This window comes from Lissotriton vulgaris, chromosome 2_1 (assembly GCF_964263255.1).
Source record: "Lissotriton vulgaris chromosome 2_1, aLisVul1.2, whole genome shotgun sequence".
Taxonomy (NCBI): Eukaryota; Metazoa; Chordata; class Amphibia; order Caudata; family Salamandridae; genus Lissotriton; species Lissotriton vulgaris.
In genome coordinates, this window is record NC_141687.1 from 2,020,615,515 (window position 1) to 2,020,633,706 (window position 18,192).

Below are 18,192 nucleotides of genomic sequence, written 5' to 3' on the forward strand. Positions count from 1 at the left end.
TATTTTTTCTACACTTTGTTTCTGTGAAAGAGAGAAGAAAAAAAAGTTATAATTAGTAAAATATATATATATGAAAATAAAAGAGACAGGTGAAGAGGTTAAAAATCCTAAAAGTTTACTAAGAAATAAAGCAAGAGTGAAGGATACAGAAAGGGAAATAAAGTAATGTAGAAGGACAAAAAGAGGTAAAAAGAAATAAAAGAGCAAATTACTAAGAGTAAGTCAGATAAATTCAGTGACAGAGAGGAAGACAAGAGGAGAGAAATGAAGTGAAGGTAAGTAAGAGAATAAAAGAATGTGAGTTAGCAAAACCAAATCAAGAAAGAAGAGTAAGTAAAAGGGGAATGAGTGAGAGGGAAAGGAGTCTGATTGAGGATTCATTTACAAGAAAGAGGAATGGAAGATGACAGAGTGAGTGAAGGGGAGTCACAGAATGAAGGGATGAAGGGAGTGACAATAATATAGAAGGATTGAGAGAAAAGGAGTGAGGATGTAAGTACACAGAGGGACTAAGGGAAGGAGTGAGTGAAGTGGAATACAATGAGTAAGGAAAGGAAAATGAGTAAGGGAGCAAAACAAGGAAAGAGAGGGGAAGAGGACTAAAGCAATGGTACTGAGAGAATGTGATTCAGTAATGAAACTAAAGAGAAGGATACTGAAAGATAGGAAATGTGGGGTAGTAACAGAACCGGATTAAAAGAACTGGGGTAAAGAATGATGATAGAGGAACAGTGAAGTTGTTGTAAGACAAAAGGTAGAAGGTAGATAAACACAAATTAGCATAACACAAGGAGAGTGAGAGACTGAGGACATAGAGGTAGTAAACGAAAAAAGAGGATAAAAGTAAGAAGCAAAGAAAGATAAGTGAGAGAGAATGGGTAAGTTACAGTGACAGAGTACAAAAAAAGAGATGAGTGAGTAAAGAGGAATTAGTAAAAGAGAAAAGGAGGAAAAGACGGAAAAGGGAAGTAAAGCAGAGAGACTGAAAGCTGAAAAGTGGTGCAAAGGACAGAGGGGATGCAGACAGTTGAAATAGGATTGAGGGGTTTTGAAAGAAGTGGAGTAAAGGAACGGGGATGAAACAGGGTGAGAGAAAGGCAGTGTGAGTGAATAAAGAGCTGAAAAAGGGTGGAAAAAGGAAAGTGAGTGTGAGACAATGGGAATACAATATAAATTACACAAAACAAACTATAGAATAACTTCTACAACATGTTACATAGTTTATTTTTGCTGTTCTCAGAATATATTGAATTTCACTAAAAACAGTGAGTTGAAACTATTCATCATATGACAGTGGGGAAAAAAAACACAATCTAAAATATTGTGTTTAAAAAAAAACATATATACTTACAAATCACATATTTACACTAATCTTTGATTCACTTACTTTTCCTTGAGGCCAAATAGTAGCTCGTGAAGGTCCTTTTCGTAGGAAAATACTCTGCTGTTCTCTAAAACTTCCATTTCATCGACTTCCTATAAAAAAAACCTCTAAGAACACCTGAAATATGTCTCAATATTTTCATTTCCTCCTTGTGTTAAGTTATGACTCTTTGCTCATTCCAACACTATTCCTTACGGCCAAATAGTGTCAGATTTATCAGTCTATTTTCAAACTCTGAAATTACTGTTTACCCGATGTTTTCAAAGAAAAGCTCATACAACATTTTCACAATGTTTAGCTATTCATATTCCCATCTCTGGATCACTCATGTTCAACATTTCCTATAATACTGATATCACTTACTATGATATCCACTTACAGTACCTATATGAGAACTAGATTTTTTATATTATGTTCATCACTTTTACTCACAATATAATTTTAAATAGCAGAGTAACTTTTATTAACTGCCATGATAAATAATAGCTACAGTTGCAAAGGTTCTTCCTGAAATTGATAACTGAGAAGCCACAACATTTTTAATAGAAGTTGTCAATTTAGTTCCATCAGGTCTACATCGTTGAAACATTAAAATGATATACTGTCCATAAGTTTGTATAAATAATGTGGACAGCATTGGACACTTACATTGGGTACACACCATATTATGATCAGCTGCTTTCACTAGATTATTAAAAGACACTGATTTGCAGTCTGGTAAAGTCAAATATATAAATCTTTCAGTGTCTATTCTAGTACTACTTGATAAACTACAATTGTCGCAGTCATGCTGCCATTGATAAGAAAGGCTAAAAAGATTTTCTACATCTACACCTTCATCTTTCAATACACCAAACCTATACATTAAAAATTCCTGACAATCCTGCTGAATATTTTGTGAAAAATTATTTTGACCTGAACATATGTCTAAAAGGTTTCTAATTTCTGAAACACTTTCTGTTTTTGCTCTATCACTGCTACATTTCTGAAACACAGAATTCAATAAGCCGCAGAATCTTTGATCTCGATTTTCAACAATCTGTTCTGGTAAGGTTTTAAGAAAAAAAAAAATATTAACCACTACATTAGCATAGCAGTTGACACCAGAATGGTTTTCAAACTGAAATCCAACAACATCTTCAACAGAATCCTTTTTCTTTCTGCTTACAAATACAGTTTCATCTACTTTTTGTCTTTTTGTACTACCTCACTGCAATTATTCTCATTTCTTCTTTTTCGGCCTACCACACGTTTTTCAAACAGAGAATATTGAGGTTAACGTGGAGCATACTCTCTTCTTAACCTATTGTATTCTTTAACACAATCTAAATCTGCACAAATCTTTGTCTCATCACACTCAATCAAGTACAATCCTGATAAAGTTCTGACTCGTGATAATGCCACATATGCCATACCCTCTTTAAACACAGAACTTACAATGTTCACCAAAGCACTATCTACACTTAAACCTTGAGATTTATGAATTGTCACTGCATATGCCAAACAAACAGGAAACTGTTTTCGGCGAACATATAAGTCTTTTACAAGCAAAAATCTAGCAGAACAACAACTGATTTGTTGTACTTGCTCAATGCCATCAAATTTAATTTTTTTTAATTCAATTCCATCTCTATTTCTGTAATTCACAAAATCAACATGACCCATAGCTCCATTTACCAGACCTCTTTCAACATTTAAATTTCTTTTCAAAATGATACGACAATTTAAACACACATTCAGAGTCTTTTAAAAACCAGCTGTTTTAGATATACTCTTCTCTAATGAATCCAATTTTGTTTTTAAGTTTTCTGACAAAATAATTGTTGCACCCATATGCTCTATTTTATCTATTGCTTCCTGTTTCACAATCTCTTCATTTTCTAACTTTAACATGTTGTTGTTGAAGATGTAACATTCTTGTAGAGTTGGCATCAAACATATCCCAGATTTCTTCTCAGTAATTTTCTCTGGAAGAAGGTTTTCATTTGGATACAAATTTGAAATTAATCGAGCATGTAAAGCTTCTTTCCCATGCTCACTTACTTTTCCAATTCTTACATCTTGTAGAATATTTTTATAATCTTCATCCTTTGCCTGTCGCATATTTTGGAGCAGTTCTGCATATTTGAAATTTAACCATATATTAACGTTTCCAATGCTTCCAAGGGACTTCCTGGTATCTTCATGCGTGAGCATTTTAATCACTGGTTGTCCTTTTACTGGAGTCAACTGCAGTAGATCTCCAAAAATAATAATGTGTTTTTCTCCAAATAACACATCATACTCTGTTTTAAGAATTTCTTGCATTCTCAAATGCACAAAAGCAAGCATTAGATTTGAGACCATGCTTACTTCATCAATGATAAGAAGTTTCATTTTCTTCAGGACTCTGGAAACTTCAGAACACGCATCTCCAGATAGCTTGTTATAATGCAATTTATTATCATGCTCAACTGGCAGCATCAGTAAACAATGTAGAGTAATCCCTTTAATGTTATGTGCTGCCAGTCCAGTTGGAGCGGTTACAACACAAGACAGCGCTGATTCAGTCCTTTTCTGCAGATAAGTTGAAATGGCTTTAATCAGAAAACTTTTTCCTGTTCCCGCTTCTCCACTTACGTACAGTTGGACAGGCTTAAAAGATGTACATGAGCACTTTTTTTCTCATGTCTGAATCCATGTTCAATCTGTTCTGTGACTTCGTCATATATCTTTTTCTGCTCAACCATTAGTTGCTTTACCAAATCTTTTAAGTTAACTACATCCTCTTGAGCTTGTTCCATAGCTCTTTCCACCTCATCCATGGCAGTAGCAGCTTCATTTTGGATAATTGGTCCTCCTAGTGGATCCTGACTCAATGAAGTAGAACTCTGACTGTCTTGAGAACTGTCTCTTGCAATCTCTTCAGTAATTGTGGCTTCTTGCTCTATTTCTTTGTTTAACATTTGCAGATAATTTGGAAAAACAGGACATTCTATGGTATCCTTGGTTGCATTAAAAGACTCTTCGTAACAGAGAAAATCTCCAAGTAGTTCCTCTTCTCCATGGCTTAAAGAGTTGCAAAAGAGCTAAATAGTAAAATTCTCTTTTGTCTGGAGATTCGCAACTCAATTTTCGATGATTAATAAAATGGCCTTTTCTCTGCTTCACTAGACATCCTTCATACCCAATGACAGCATATTTTCCATTATTGATATCTTCTGTGATGTTCCTCTTATGACTATAGTTTTGCAGAACTTCATACAAACAAGTTTTCTCAAGGTGAATACTTCTATTTGGATAGCATGTATCCAACATGTTTGTCTTCAAAATATCTGTACTGTTTGGTTCTTTCTCCGCCAAATACTCAATTTCATGTACAGATTTCAATACTCGGTTTCGTGTTGCAGCAAGACCTAGACTCACCCAAATGATTGATCTAGATTTGGCATAGAGACTTGCTGATGATAACCGATCAGAACATTCATATGCTCCAATTTCTCGATGCGACAACATCTTCAGACTGAAACTGTATAATTTTTTACTTATACTCTTTTCATGTGAAATGTCCTCCCACATTTCCTTCAGTTCTGTCTTTTCTTTTTTTGTGACGTAAGACGTCACATATCGAGCCACAGCAATAGAGTGGTCAGCAACAAACTGAATATCCATGTTAGCATTCCACATGGACAAAATTACTGGGTTGTAGTCGTTAATATACTTGGACTCTTCGTTTCTTTTTAAATTGTATGTATTTTTTGGTGATTTCCCCGTCACAGTATGTCGCAGAGAAGACATCAAATTATTTACTCTTCCTTTAGAAATCACTGGTCGTGGAAATGCAAAACGACATTTTGTGTAGAATTTATCCTTGTTTCTAAATTTTCGACGACAGTACTTTCCACAACGATGGGATTGAAAGCATAAAACTTGTTGCCTTAAACTATTTTCTTCAGTAGTTTTCGGAACAGCACATGTTGAATACTCTTCAATGAAACTCATCACTGTGTCATCCGAAGCAGTTCCAAATTTGGGTGCATCTTTAATCCAGAACAACATATGTATTTGAGGAGCACCTCTCGCTTGATACTCCTTCCTCCAAAAGAAATCCAAAACCTCTCCAAGGGGAGGATTTTTTTTGTTGGTAATAAAAGACATCATAGCTTCAAATCTATGATTAAAATATCTGCATACATTCACTGTATCCAAAGAACACAGTTCTCCAGGTGTTTTGAATTCTATATTTTGTATGTTTCCATTTGCCTCTCGTAGAAATTGAAGTAAGTCATCCCATGCATACTCAGCACAGCTAAGAGTGAGGAACCATGTAGGAGTTCTTAAGTTTCCTAGCATACATATCAATTCCCCATGATGACGGAACCAATACTCGTTTGTTCCACGCTGACATGCCATGAGATTGATTAGCTGAGATTCCAAAATACTGTCTTGCAGATGGACTTTCTCCATAAAGTCCCTCGCTGAAACATTTTGCAGATTAGCTCTACTTTTCAGTATATGATTAACTGCATAAGAAAGCACAGACAAGTCACTTTCATACAGTAGATGAAACAAATAAGTAATGCATTGACGAAACCTTGGATCTTCAGCATATAATCTTAAAGTCCGGTATTCAGCTGCAGGAATTTGAACTGGTCGATCGTCATATCGTCCACCTCGACCTGTTGGAAATAACTGTGGAAAACAACGAGCTTCCAAACTTTCTTCCCATACGCTAATAGGACTTCCTTTTGCTGCTTTCATTTGAAACAAGTCAATTGCATTCCCCATTACTTCTTTGGAATGCAAAGGATGATCAGTATAATGTTCATATATTTCTTCACTTCTAGACACATCAACTTTTTCAATTTGGCCGGCTGAACAATCACTGTCTTCTTCTGTAGCTGTTTCCTCTACTCCAGCACATACATGTTTGTAGTACTCTTTGTTTAGACCAAATACAACTTTGCCTTTTTGACTTTCCGAACATCCACTAAATCTTGGCAGATTTTCTTACTCTTTGTCGGAACCCCATTAACTAAAATAACCAGAGGTTCCTCTTCTACTCTTTCTACACCAATTGTATCAATATTTTTCTTGACATCTAGAGGCAAATAAACAACTCTTCCCTTTAATCCTCTCTGTAAATCTGTAGGAGGCAATTTCCCTATCTTAGGCTCCATGCGAACAATAGCCTGAAAAGGATGGACACATTGAATCAAAATAGATTCATAAGTATATAAATCCATCAATTCAGAAGGAATATCTATCAACTGAAGATTATTATGAACAGCTCTAGCAGGCATTCTGTTTTCATTTAATTTTTTTAAACAATAATTACAAATAAGCTGATCAAAACTCAAATCAAAATAATTCTCCACCAACAAATAAGTTACAAAATCCTTCCATTCACTATTGTTTTCCATTTCAGTTTTTGCATACAAATCAACTAACCTAGTCTGAATCTTATAATCAGTCCGTCGACAACACACACAAGTTAAATTAGGCCTTTCACTTGATTTCACCTTAAACTTGGTAATTTCCTCGTCAAACTTTTCTATACTTGAAATCTGTACATTGTCTTCCAAATTACCATCTATTACTATATTCATTTCTACACTGTCCTCTTTGTCCCCAAAATAACAAAACTCAATTTCTTCACAAATCCTCTTCACATCTAATTCAGATCCATGCAAAAGAGCACTGTTTAACTGTTTAAGCTTAAGTGCTGGACTTTTCGCATAATACAACCTTCTCACTAATTTCCTCACTTTATTATGATGCACTGCTAACATCCTAAAATGATGTAAAACACTCTGACATACTTTTCTAGAAAGACAAGTCAGTGAATGCCCATGCAAACCTGTGTTTTCTCTCACTCTGCAAGGATCTAACTCTTGCAAAATTTTCATTTTCTGCTTTACACTTTTCTTACTATATGTACGTAAGAAATTATGAAGCAAATCGTTTGAATCCTGTCGCACACTACAAATACTACTACACTTCCATGTGTATACTGTACCCTTAGTACGTCTCCCTAAAACTTCATCAGCTAACACCTCTTCTACATCTCTAGACACAAGTTTCTCTTTTTCCATCGGACAACCTTCTTTCACCTCATATGCTCGACCACTGGTGTCAACTGCATGCACCAAATAATTTTCCTGGAAGTAACTCTCCTCATTAAAAAATGGCTCAGAACTTGAACTATGCATCCATTCTCCAGAAAATACTTCACAAAAATTAGTCAGATTAATTATTTTTTTCCATCTACTGTTCGATTTGAAAACATCAATTGCCTTGTTAAGTATCCTAATTCTATTGATTACTAAAATAGATAATTTTTTCTTAACTTCAAAAGCCTGATCAACAATCTTCTCTACACTTTTCTTTTTTTTTGTAAAAAGCAGCTCTCTGTTTACCTTTCTTAACATTTTTTATCAAATTTAAAACTACCCTATTGCGAAACATTCGTATACGAATGTCCCTAAATTGATTTTGCCTTCTATTGCTATCCATACTCTTCTCTCCTGCTCCAGTACTAACATTTTTGAGGGGCCTCTCCTTCCTTTTCAAATTTGCTCTTTCCTTCGGTATATTTACATTCTCTTTAACATTTTTTTCTCCTCTACATATGTTCCGAAAAAAAGACTTAGTTGTCTTACCAGGAGCTTTTTTTGTGTTTTTTGAAGTACTTATTGTAGGCGAGTCCTTTAATTCAGTTGCAGTTTTTGTTATTTTCCGTATGGCAGCTTTCCTTCTCCTTTGCCTTGACGGCATATTCGCTTTCTTTTGAAATGTTGATTTGAATCTGTGGTAAAGAAAAAAATAACACCTTATAGACCAATATTAGCAAATAACAAAGCTAGAGGGAGTAACACAAAGACACAGAGAGACTCAGACAAACAAACAGGTAGAGGAAGTAAAACATAGAGAAGGACTAAGACAGAGAGAGTGTATAATATGTTGCAAGACAGAAAAATGATGTAATAGGGAGAGGGAGTAAGTCAAAAAAGGGAGTAAGTCAGAAAAAGGATGTAACAGGGTGTAAAACAGAGAGAGGATGAAAGAGGGTGTAAGACCGAGAGAGGGTGTTAGAAGGGAAAAGGTTGTAAAAGAGACTAAAACAGAGAGAGTCTGTAAAAGGAGAGACAGAGTAAGTTTGAGAGAGGGTGTAAGAGGAACTAAATCAGAGAGAGGATGTTACAAGAAGTAGGTCACACAGAGGGTGTAACAGGAAGAGAGAAAAAAAGTCAAAAAGAGGGAGAGAAGGTGTAAAACAAACAAGAGGTGTAATAGGGAGTAACTCAAAAAGAGAATATTACAAAGAAAAAGGTTGATTAGATAGTATCTGCATGATTAAAAAAATATATCAGCACATTTCACAATCATGTCACCTGTGTTTCCTCAGATTAGTAAACAGATTGAGCAGATGAGGTGCGGCCTATCCAGGGGTGCAAAGGAGGTGAGGCCTGTGTCCAATAGTGCAATAGACAAGACTCACCTCCTCTGACCCTTGGGCAAGCATTACCTCCTCTTGGCCCCCTTTGACAGACCTCAATGTATTGGGTATAGTTAATGGTGACAGGGTGCAGATGTGGTGAGAAGGAATTATTAGTGTTTGCCTCTTCTAATAAATATATTTGAACCTTTCACAATGATGTCACCTGCATTACCTCAGATTAGTATGCAGATTGAGCTTCTTTCTTGGTTTGTGTCATGTTTTTGTTTTTGTTATTGTTTTATTAAAAGTGAGGTTTCAGTAGTGTAATGAAATGCTTCTACATATGACCGGTGCTCTCTTTTTAAAATGTTATGTAAAAATTGTTTTACAGCACATGAATTGGTTTTACATTATTCACAAGGTTTAAATACTGTGTACATGAATGCACGTTTCACCTGTGTTTCCCCAGATTAGGAAGCAGATTGTGCAGATGAGGTGAGCCCTGTCCAAAAGCACAAATGAGGTGAGGCCTGTCCAGGGGAGCAGAGGTAGTGAGGCCTGTGTCTAAGAATGCAGTGGACTGGACTTCATGAAGCCTCTCCCCACTGCATTCTTAGACACAGACCTCACCTTCTTTGCACCCCTAGACACACTTCTCTCCCAATACACTTTTGAACACAGGCCTCACCTCCTCTGCACCCCTGAACAGGCCTCACCTCATCTACACCCCTGGACAGGCCTCACCTCATCTACACTATTGATTCCTTCTCAAAAAAGTAAAAACTATTCATTTGCCCCAAAATCGTTTTTCGCATCACATTTAAGAAACACAGCACAGGTCCTATGTACAAGCATACAATTTCACTCCTGAAACCTCACTATTTCACAAAAGACAATTCCTCTATCTTGCATATGTTGATATCAAGCATTATGCAAAAACATGACACAAACCAACCAGAAAGAAGCTCAATCTGCATCCTAATCTGAGGTAATGCAGGTGACATCATTGTAAAAAGTTCAAATATATTTATTTAATGAGGCAAACACTAATAATTCCTTCTCAAAAATATAAAAGGCATTCATTTACCCCAAAATAGTTTTTCAAATAACATTTTAGAAACACAGCACCGGTCCTATGTACAAGCATTCCATGTCACTAGAGAAACTTCTCAATTTTACATAATGCAATTCCTCTATGCTGCAAAACATATTTACCAAGCATTATCCAAAAACATGACACAAACCAGCCAGAAAGAAACTCAATCTGCATCCTAATCTGAGGTAATGCAGGTGACATCATTTTAAAAGGTTCAAATATATTGATTTAATGAGGCAAACACTAATAATTCCTTCCCAAAAATATAACAGGCATTCATTTACCCACAAATCGTTTTTTAAATAACATTTTAGAAACACAACACAGGTCCTATGTACAAGCATTCCATGTCACTAGAGAAACTTCTCAATTTTACATAATGCAATTCCTCTATGTTGCAAAACATTTACCAAGCATTATCCAAAAACATGACACAAACCAACCAGAAAGAAACTCAATCTGCATCCTAATCTGAGGTAATGCAGGTGACATCATTGTAAAAGGTTCAAATATATTTATTTAATGAGGCAAACACTAATAATTCCTTCTCAAAAATATAAAACCCATTCATTTACCCCAAAATCGTTTTTTAAATAACACTTTAGAAACACAAAACAGGTCCTATGTACAAGCATTCAATTTAACTACTGAAACTTCACTATTTCACAAAATATTTTTATTTATTTATTTAGCTGTTTTATAACGCGCTCTGTTACTACCAGAGTATCCTGGCGCGAAAATACACTTTCTCTATGCAGTAAAATGTTTTAACCAAACATTATCTAAAAACATGACACAAAACAACATTAAAAAAAACAATCTCTTTCCAAATCTTCCCCAAAGAGCATACAAGTCTCTATCTAAATTAAACGAATCATTTCTTACCTTTACAAATGCTTTGGGAGATAGAGAACAATGTCAGACACACACACCAATTTTTCTTTAGCAGAGCAAAAGGTATGCACTCCACACACTGCAACCATGACTGGCACAGAAAACCTCTAATTCTACACAGATATGCCTTATTTCAACCAATCAAAACTCTTCCCTCACTATTTTCAAACCAACACCCTTCCCCCTCAGCCCTTTCTGTTACAATAGCAACTCCCTCCTTACTGAACTCTCAGGTTCAAAAGTTTATTCTACAATGTTGCAAATGAACTAAGCAAGGATGTTTGACCTCTCAATACACCAGCTTATCCGATGAAATGTTTCTTTAATTGACTTTTTCTGAACCATTCAAATTGCTTCTTTCACAAAACACAACCATGCACCCTAACATTTAGTTTTCAACTATCTGAATCCACCAATCATTGCTTGTGATTCAAGAGCAGTGAAACTCCACAATTATTTTTTTTCTGAACTGTCGGAGGGAAAATTAATTGTGGCAGGAGTGGTCAGGGGGCTTGGCGAAGCAGCTCAGAAGCTGCGCTGGGGAGACCGTGAGAGAGAACTAAGGGAAATGGGACAGCTTAATTTGCACCGGGGTAGTCCTGGAACGCTTGCTCTAAAAAACAGGAAAAAACTGATATATGAGCCTTGGAGACTGTTTCTGAAAGTTGTACAAGTTTTATTAGAAGACACAGCTTCTAGAAATATTCAATGATATCATAAAAACCACTTAGTACTTGGTCCTGCTCCTAGCATTCTCTTGAAAGTCGCATGGACCAGTTTGAATTTACAAAATAAAGTTTACAGCTGCTATGAGAGAGAGAGACTATACTTTAAGTACACTTGTGAGCTTTAAGGCAGATTGCATTGAAAAGGTTAAGCACATATTATTGGGAACACTCACCACTGTATGCAAGTGAGATCCTGAAAGTACAAGTTAAACACCTTAAATGCAGTGCAGATAAAACAAGGTCAGAGAAAACATAACATTTCAAATAGTGAAATATAACTTTAAACGCAAAAAAGGAAAAAGCATTTCATAAAACAGAATATACAATAGAGCAGCAGAACCTAAGTACATGAAACAAGGGCTTCTCGAGTAACCCCTGGGAAAAACTCCTGTCCGACACCCATGTGCAGACGAGGAGTCGTTCAACGATTTACGTGTTGACCTCCTTTTTATATTGTTCAGGGGTGAGAAGCCTATGGTCACGCCATATCACGTCACCTCGAACCGCATATCCTTCTATCGCCTCTCACGCCCCTGCCTGGTACCTTCCCATCATAAGTGTAAATGTGGCCCCTTCTCGTAATTGTGTGGCACGTACGCCAGCCTAGACTGAGTTCCTGCCATTTTGACTGGAAGTTTGTCATTAATTAGAAATGTGTTATTATTGCTTTGAAGGATTCTATTCATGCGTTTATGTGCCAGTCTGTGATACTGATTTGCCACATTTATCCTCATTTATCGGACGGCCTACAGTAGCTGAGAACTTCCCTTTTCTCTGTTTACAGCTGTAAGGTGGGGGGGCTCGGGGTGTGTTGCAAGATTAAAAAGGAACTTGAACTCTAATAATCGTGAGCCTAGCATACAGTGGGGTGGGGGCTATAAACAGGAGTGCTGAGCCTCACAGAAGTGGAGCTGGGAAAAGCTTGGGTCAGACCTGCTTTCTGCTTCTGTTTAAGCTGAAAGAAAATGGCAGTGCTCAGGCCAACGTAACTGAGGCCCATAACACTCAAGCAGCAGGGCCTACGCAGGGTTCATGCTAAGCTAGTGATAAGAGTGTCCTAGGATAACTATATAGTAACATTTTCCTCCCTCTTTCATCCCCCCTCTGGATCATTTTTGAACCAATCAAACATCATTAAACATCATACGAACTGCATACTTAGCTGGAGATGGGGGAAGTGGCCAGGGCGAGTTTATGAAGAAGTAGTTCCTAAATCCTCATCTGGTCCCTCTAATCTCTTACACATTGTCTCATAGGGATGTACCAAGTCTCTCCCTGAGAGAAGCGGTGGGCCACTATGTACCGGGGCTTGGTACTGACTTTCAGAGGGGACCTGCGCTAAGTGAGAGTCAGGGATGGTACGCTCTATGTTCAACACTGCTATCTCTACATCTTCCCCTTGTCCCCTGTGTATACCTGTGTGCACATCTGTGTAGTTTATCTCAACTTTCTTAGACCTTAATCTTCTAACATAATGCAACATAATCTGTGTTCCGCAATACACAATTACAAGCACACATAATATAGGCATTATAAATTTTAGTACTGCAGATAGCCATGAAGGCATCCAGTCCAAGTTGGACCAATTACTTAAAACATCTGCTTTTGCACTTCCATCCTCAGGCATCTGCCTCCCCAAATTGTCCAAGTCCTCAATGGCCTTTGTAAGTGTTCCATTATCCGCATTATCGGCCAAAATGAAAACACAGCAGGACGACTTTCCCATTCTGGCGCATCCACCACTATTCATCGCAATTAACTGGTCTAGAACATAGCGTTGTTCCAGAACGATGAGTCTCAAAGGTCATAGTTCTTCTTCCACAGCGTTGAACCCATCACGGGTGTTGTTAACAAGCTGCATCAGTTCATATCTCGTTACTTGGAGCCATCGAGCATTGGCTTTGGTCTGGAACATGGGGATAACTCCCCCAAAGTAAAGTTCAGCATTGTTGATCTCTTCCGGAATCCCATGAAATGTATCATCTGAGGAGTACTTTTTGACTTCTCTTTTTCGGTGGTGGAGCAGGGTGACATCACCTGCCATTGGGTGTGCATGGATGTGGGAAATGTTCGCTGTTGGGACGACGAGATGCCATTCATGCATCGTCACGATGGAACAAAGTCCTTGCCATTGGGGAGGCAACTGCAGATACAGATTTTCTCCGCAGATCCAATAGATGTCCATGAGGATGGATGTGCCGTACTTCAGGTTCGAATTAAAACTAGTGCTGTTGCAATTAGTATTCCGACCCACAGGAACCGTTCCATTACCTAGGAAGCAAAGGAGAGGAGACTTTATCTTGTATGCTCTTTTCTGTTTATATGGTATACCCTCATTGGACGTGTATCTTCTAGTCTCCCAACCCCATATCTCAGCACACTCCCTCTCCTCATTTAAATTATGTTTGTGCTCTTGTCCTACAGTTGTGCTACCTAAGGAGGCTGCCTTACATATTAAGTCATGTGGGCCATTCCACTTGTTGTTAAAATAAATATTGGCCTTCAGGTGTAAAATTGGTCTCCACTGACAAGGGCATGTGTCATGGGTATGGTTACATCGCTGATGTTCAGGTGAGTGGCATTTTGATGGGGGTGTTGGGAAGGTGAAGTACCCTAGTTTCTTATAGTGACGTTCCCAAACCTGCATTATGTCGGCAGGTACTTTCATATCACGGTAAACCTCCATTCTCCTTTCAATTTCCAATGGATTAGTTATCACCCTAAATGTTACATACTTGTCATCCCACTCTGTGGTATTTACAAATGCATCATCCACTTTGGCTGAGTGGAGCTGTATCTGACCATGTATGCGGCAAAGAAACAAGTGTAAAAGACATTTGGATGCGGGTGGTGGGACTTCTTTAGGAAAGATCAATTTATCTGCGCCTACAGCGTGTGGAATGTGAGAACATACAAAGAAGGACTCATTTGTGACCTTTCTTCCAACCTCCCTCATGTCTCTGTACCACATGTTATCTAACAGTACGTTGTGAATCTCATTATCCTCTGCACTCTCACTAGGGCGCTGGGAGTGGAAATCAGGCATAGAGTTCTGGTCGAAGGTGTAAACAACTGTGTCTTGGAGATTACTAACCCAGTCTGGAATTTGCAAAGCCTGTTCTTCCTTACGTTGGGTATATCTAACTGGCACTATCTCGCGACTCATTCTATATCTAAGACTTCTTTTATTTTGGCGGGATCGTCTTGGGGAACCTGGCACAGTGGGAGTCAAGATGATATTGAGTGTCAAGTCCCTTCCTGTAGTGTCAGCATGGGGTACAGAAGGTGTCAAGGTAGGCACAGAGGTGTCATAGCTACTGCTGGTGCTTATCCCAGTTTGCTTGTTACCAGGAAGTGTCTTGGGCATGGGGAGCTCTGTGGTCTTGACAAATGTAATATTGCTAGTAGCTCCTCTCTCTCTCTGATCGCACTGCTAACCAGTGGAATGCTGCAACTGAAGCTACAAACATAACAAAGAAAATAATAGCAGTTGTACATATCTTTTTTATTGAAAACTTGACATGGAGGGTGGTTCTGTTGCTGCGTCTCAGTCAGTAGGCCATCATACGATCTCCACATTCTTTAACTTGGATAGTTAGTTGGTACATGATGTCCTTCTCTCGGTCAATGTTCAAATCTGTGATGGTGCCGGGTGAATCCATTCCTTTCTGGCTGTTCGGACAGCTGTGGGTGAAAAGTCAATTTGAAAGTGTTCGCTGAATTTGAGGTCTCTGCTCTTCCGGACTGCTTCTTTTAAAAAGATGTGTGTCGCAAAGCAGATAGGCAGAAGTTCATCAGAGATAGGACCCTTGTTCTTTGTCTTCGATATCTGAATGGAAAGGAACTTTGGAGCACGCATCAGTGCACATAAATGAACAATTCATCGCTTACAATATCAGAAGAGGGCCCAGTGTCTTGTTTTAAGTCTGGTGGAGAGAACAACCACATTCATTGATCTGTCAGTGACAAGCCGGTGAGATGTGATGTGATGATCAGAGCTGGAAGTGTTTCTAAGTGTAAACAGAGCAACGGAAAGGTAATATAGCCATTCCTTTCCAATTGGGCACTATCTTACTGATCTTGGCTTTGAACAGGCCATTGAGGCACTCACCCTAAAATTGTCGCAGTTGTTCAAAAATGATGTTTGAAAAATGTCTGCCACTGTCACTGCGGGTCACTGCGAATGGCATCCAGTAATCCTCAGTGACATATGACCTCATGAAGTAGGAAGTTAGCTGCGGCCTTTGCGTCATAATGGACACATGGTCCAATTTAAATCCACTGTGAAAAAGGGCACACCACTAACATGATGTGTCTTTATTTTAGGCATCTGTCAATCATGTCTACATAGTTAATGTGGAGCTCTCTAAAAAGGACCCTAAAAGGGATACAAAGAGTTGTATCTGTTCATGTGCATTGGGGATGAACCACTCTGTTTGCAGAGTTGTGGACATGATATCACGAGAGGCCTGTGTAGGAAGGTGCAACTGACTGAGTGCTATTTGTAGAAGGGCTTGTGGCATGACAGGCTTTCCTGTCATTGTCTGTCTGTAAATAAAGTCTGAAGCATCCTGTTGTACTCCCCTCTCCTTCCACAACTTTTTTTCTTCAGGTGGGCCACTTCTCTGTATCTCTCTAAGGTGCAGCTGTGCAATGAAATCATAGTGCTGTGTATTACCAATGGTGTATGGGCATGATGGATCTTCTTGCACTGTTGAGGGTGTATTTTGGGCAATCGGAATGGGGGGGCACAGTCATTTTGTGCTGGGGATAGAGATGGTGCATGTCTGGGCCTTCTGGCTGCTGCTTTCAGATTCATAATTCAGACATACAACCACCTCTAAATTCTGCAACTATACTTTCAAAAGGCCTCCCATTCTGACAACATTGTAATACTGAGCATTGCTTACTCCCTGCATACGTTCTTTTAACATTGAAATCTACTTTATATCCGCATTCATTTGTACTTTCCTAGCACTGGGCATGTGTGAAGTGATAGCTGTACACAGCGGTGCATATCTGAAAACGTATTCCTTATCTCTTCTTATCCATCTGAACATACATATTCCTTACTAACTGTTTTACCAAACTGTGTGGTCTTAGGCCACTCATTTCTCTTGCTCATTTCCACAGACCAACGTATTTTTACACATACATTTTCCTTCCTTATCAATCTTATTGTTCGCTGCCAACTACAGGAAGCCTTTTTCCTGTTTGGCTCTACGCCCAGAATATGCACTCGGCCAGAAAGAAAGGCCCGAAAAATAAAAAAAACCCTCAATTAGCTTTTCAGTACTTTTTAATATCTGAAAACATGTGCTGTCTCTATTTGCAATATGCAAAATATACGTATTGTATTATAGAAATAAAGATGGCTTATTTGTAATGCGCATGTTCACTCAGAATTGTATATTGATGATAAACAGCAGATCCTCATTGTCCCCAACTCAAGGTATTCCTTGAATCCACCTTAGAAGGATGAAATGCTCAATAGACCTAGCAGCACATGATCTTGTGACTACCAAGCCAAGGCTCTCACAAACCCAACCCATATTAATTATGTGTCATTGAAATATATTCTCATATTTAGTTTGGACATCAGATCATGTCCCAAGATATTTACTGGGGACCGTGGTGTATAAAGTAGACGCTACTTGTTCGGTTAAAGGGACCCTTAATATAGCTCCAGAGAAATCTAATGTGTTTGCGCTCTGGTTGGAATTGGGCAGTGCCCTCTCCATTATACAGGAGAATATGGAACCTGTGTCAATCAAAAAACTATACGTGTTGTTGTTAATCATGACATTCACAACGGGGTCCTCTCTAATCTTTGTGAGACATGACAACAAGGGACACACTAGAGTTGTTTGTGGGCTGTCCTAACTTGAATTGCCTCCAGCCTGGTGCTGCCGGATGGTACCCTGTGAAACCGAATTGATGGGGGGCAGAACTGAAGCGCTCTGTGGTATCGGGGCTTGTGTCTGGGGCACCATTTTGTACACAGACACGTGTTGCTGAGGTACCTGTTGTATCTGATGTGTTACCTGTGTGTTACCTCCTGGTACATTTAAGGCACTTTGTGAAAAATTAGTGACAGTAGTCACTTGACTCACTGGTGTAGCTAGCCTAACTGCATCAAGAGTCTTTCTTTTCTTTAATTTCTGCTGTTCTAATCTAGCAGTTGTGTTCTCAATAGATAATTGTCTTGTTTGTGACATTAGAGATCCGATGTCTGAGACATCTGGAAACTTCCGGCGCAGTTCGTTCCATAGCGCTGATCTTATTTTATTGAAAGGATCACCATCTAATTCTGAATTAGTGGTGGAAAGCCTTGTGTTGATGCGTGAAAACATATCCTCTGTATCCTTTCCAATCAGGGATGTGAGCAGGCTTTTCATATCCCAAATAGCCACTAACACACCTGAAGTGCCATTTTCAAAGGCTTGTATCCACTTTCCCGCACCCTCTGTGAGGGGCGGGAGTTCCTTCTTCAAATTTTCTTTGTCCATTAGGGACCAAGTTACTGAGGTAGGGGGGTCATTGACCTCTTCGGACAGCAGGGGCAGCTGGTGTGTTACCCCTGTGGGTCTTGTGTGACAATACCTGCGTGCGTATTTCTGCCAGACCCTTAGGCCTTGGCGCATGTAGGTGTAGTTCCAATCATCATTTC

General features: G+C 38.6%; 1 pseudogene; it reads right to left on the reverse strand.

Annotated features, from left to right (window-relative positions):
* Window positions 1-12,714: 12,714 nt before the first annotated feature.
* LOC147733662 (uncharacterized) lies at window positions 12,715-14,263 on the reverse strand (annotated as a pseudogene).
* Window positions 14,264-18,192: the final 3,929 nt, after the last annotated feature.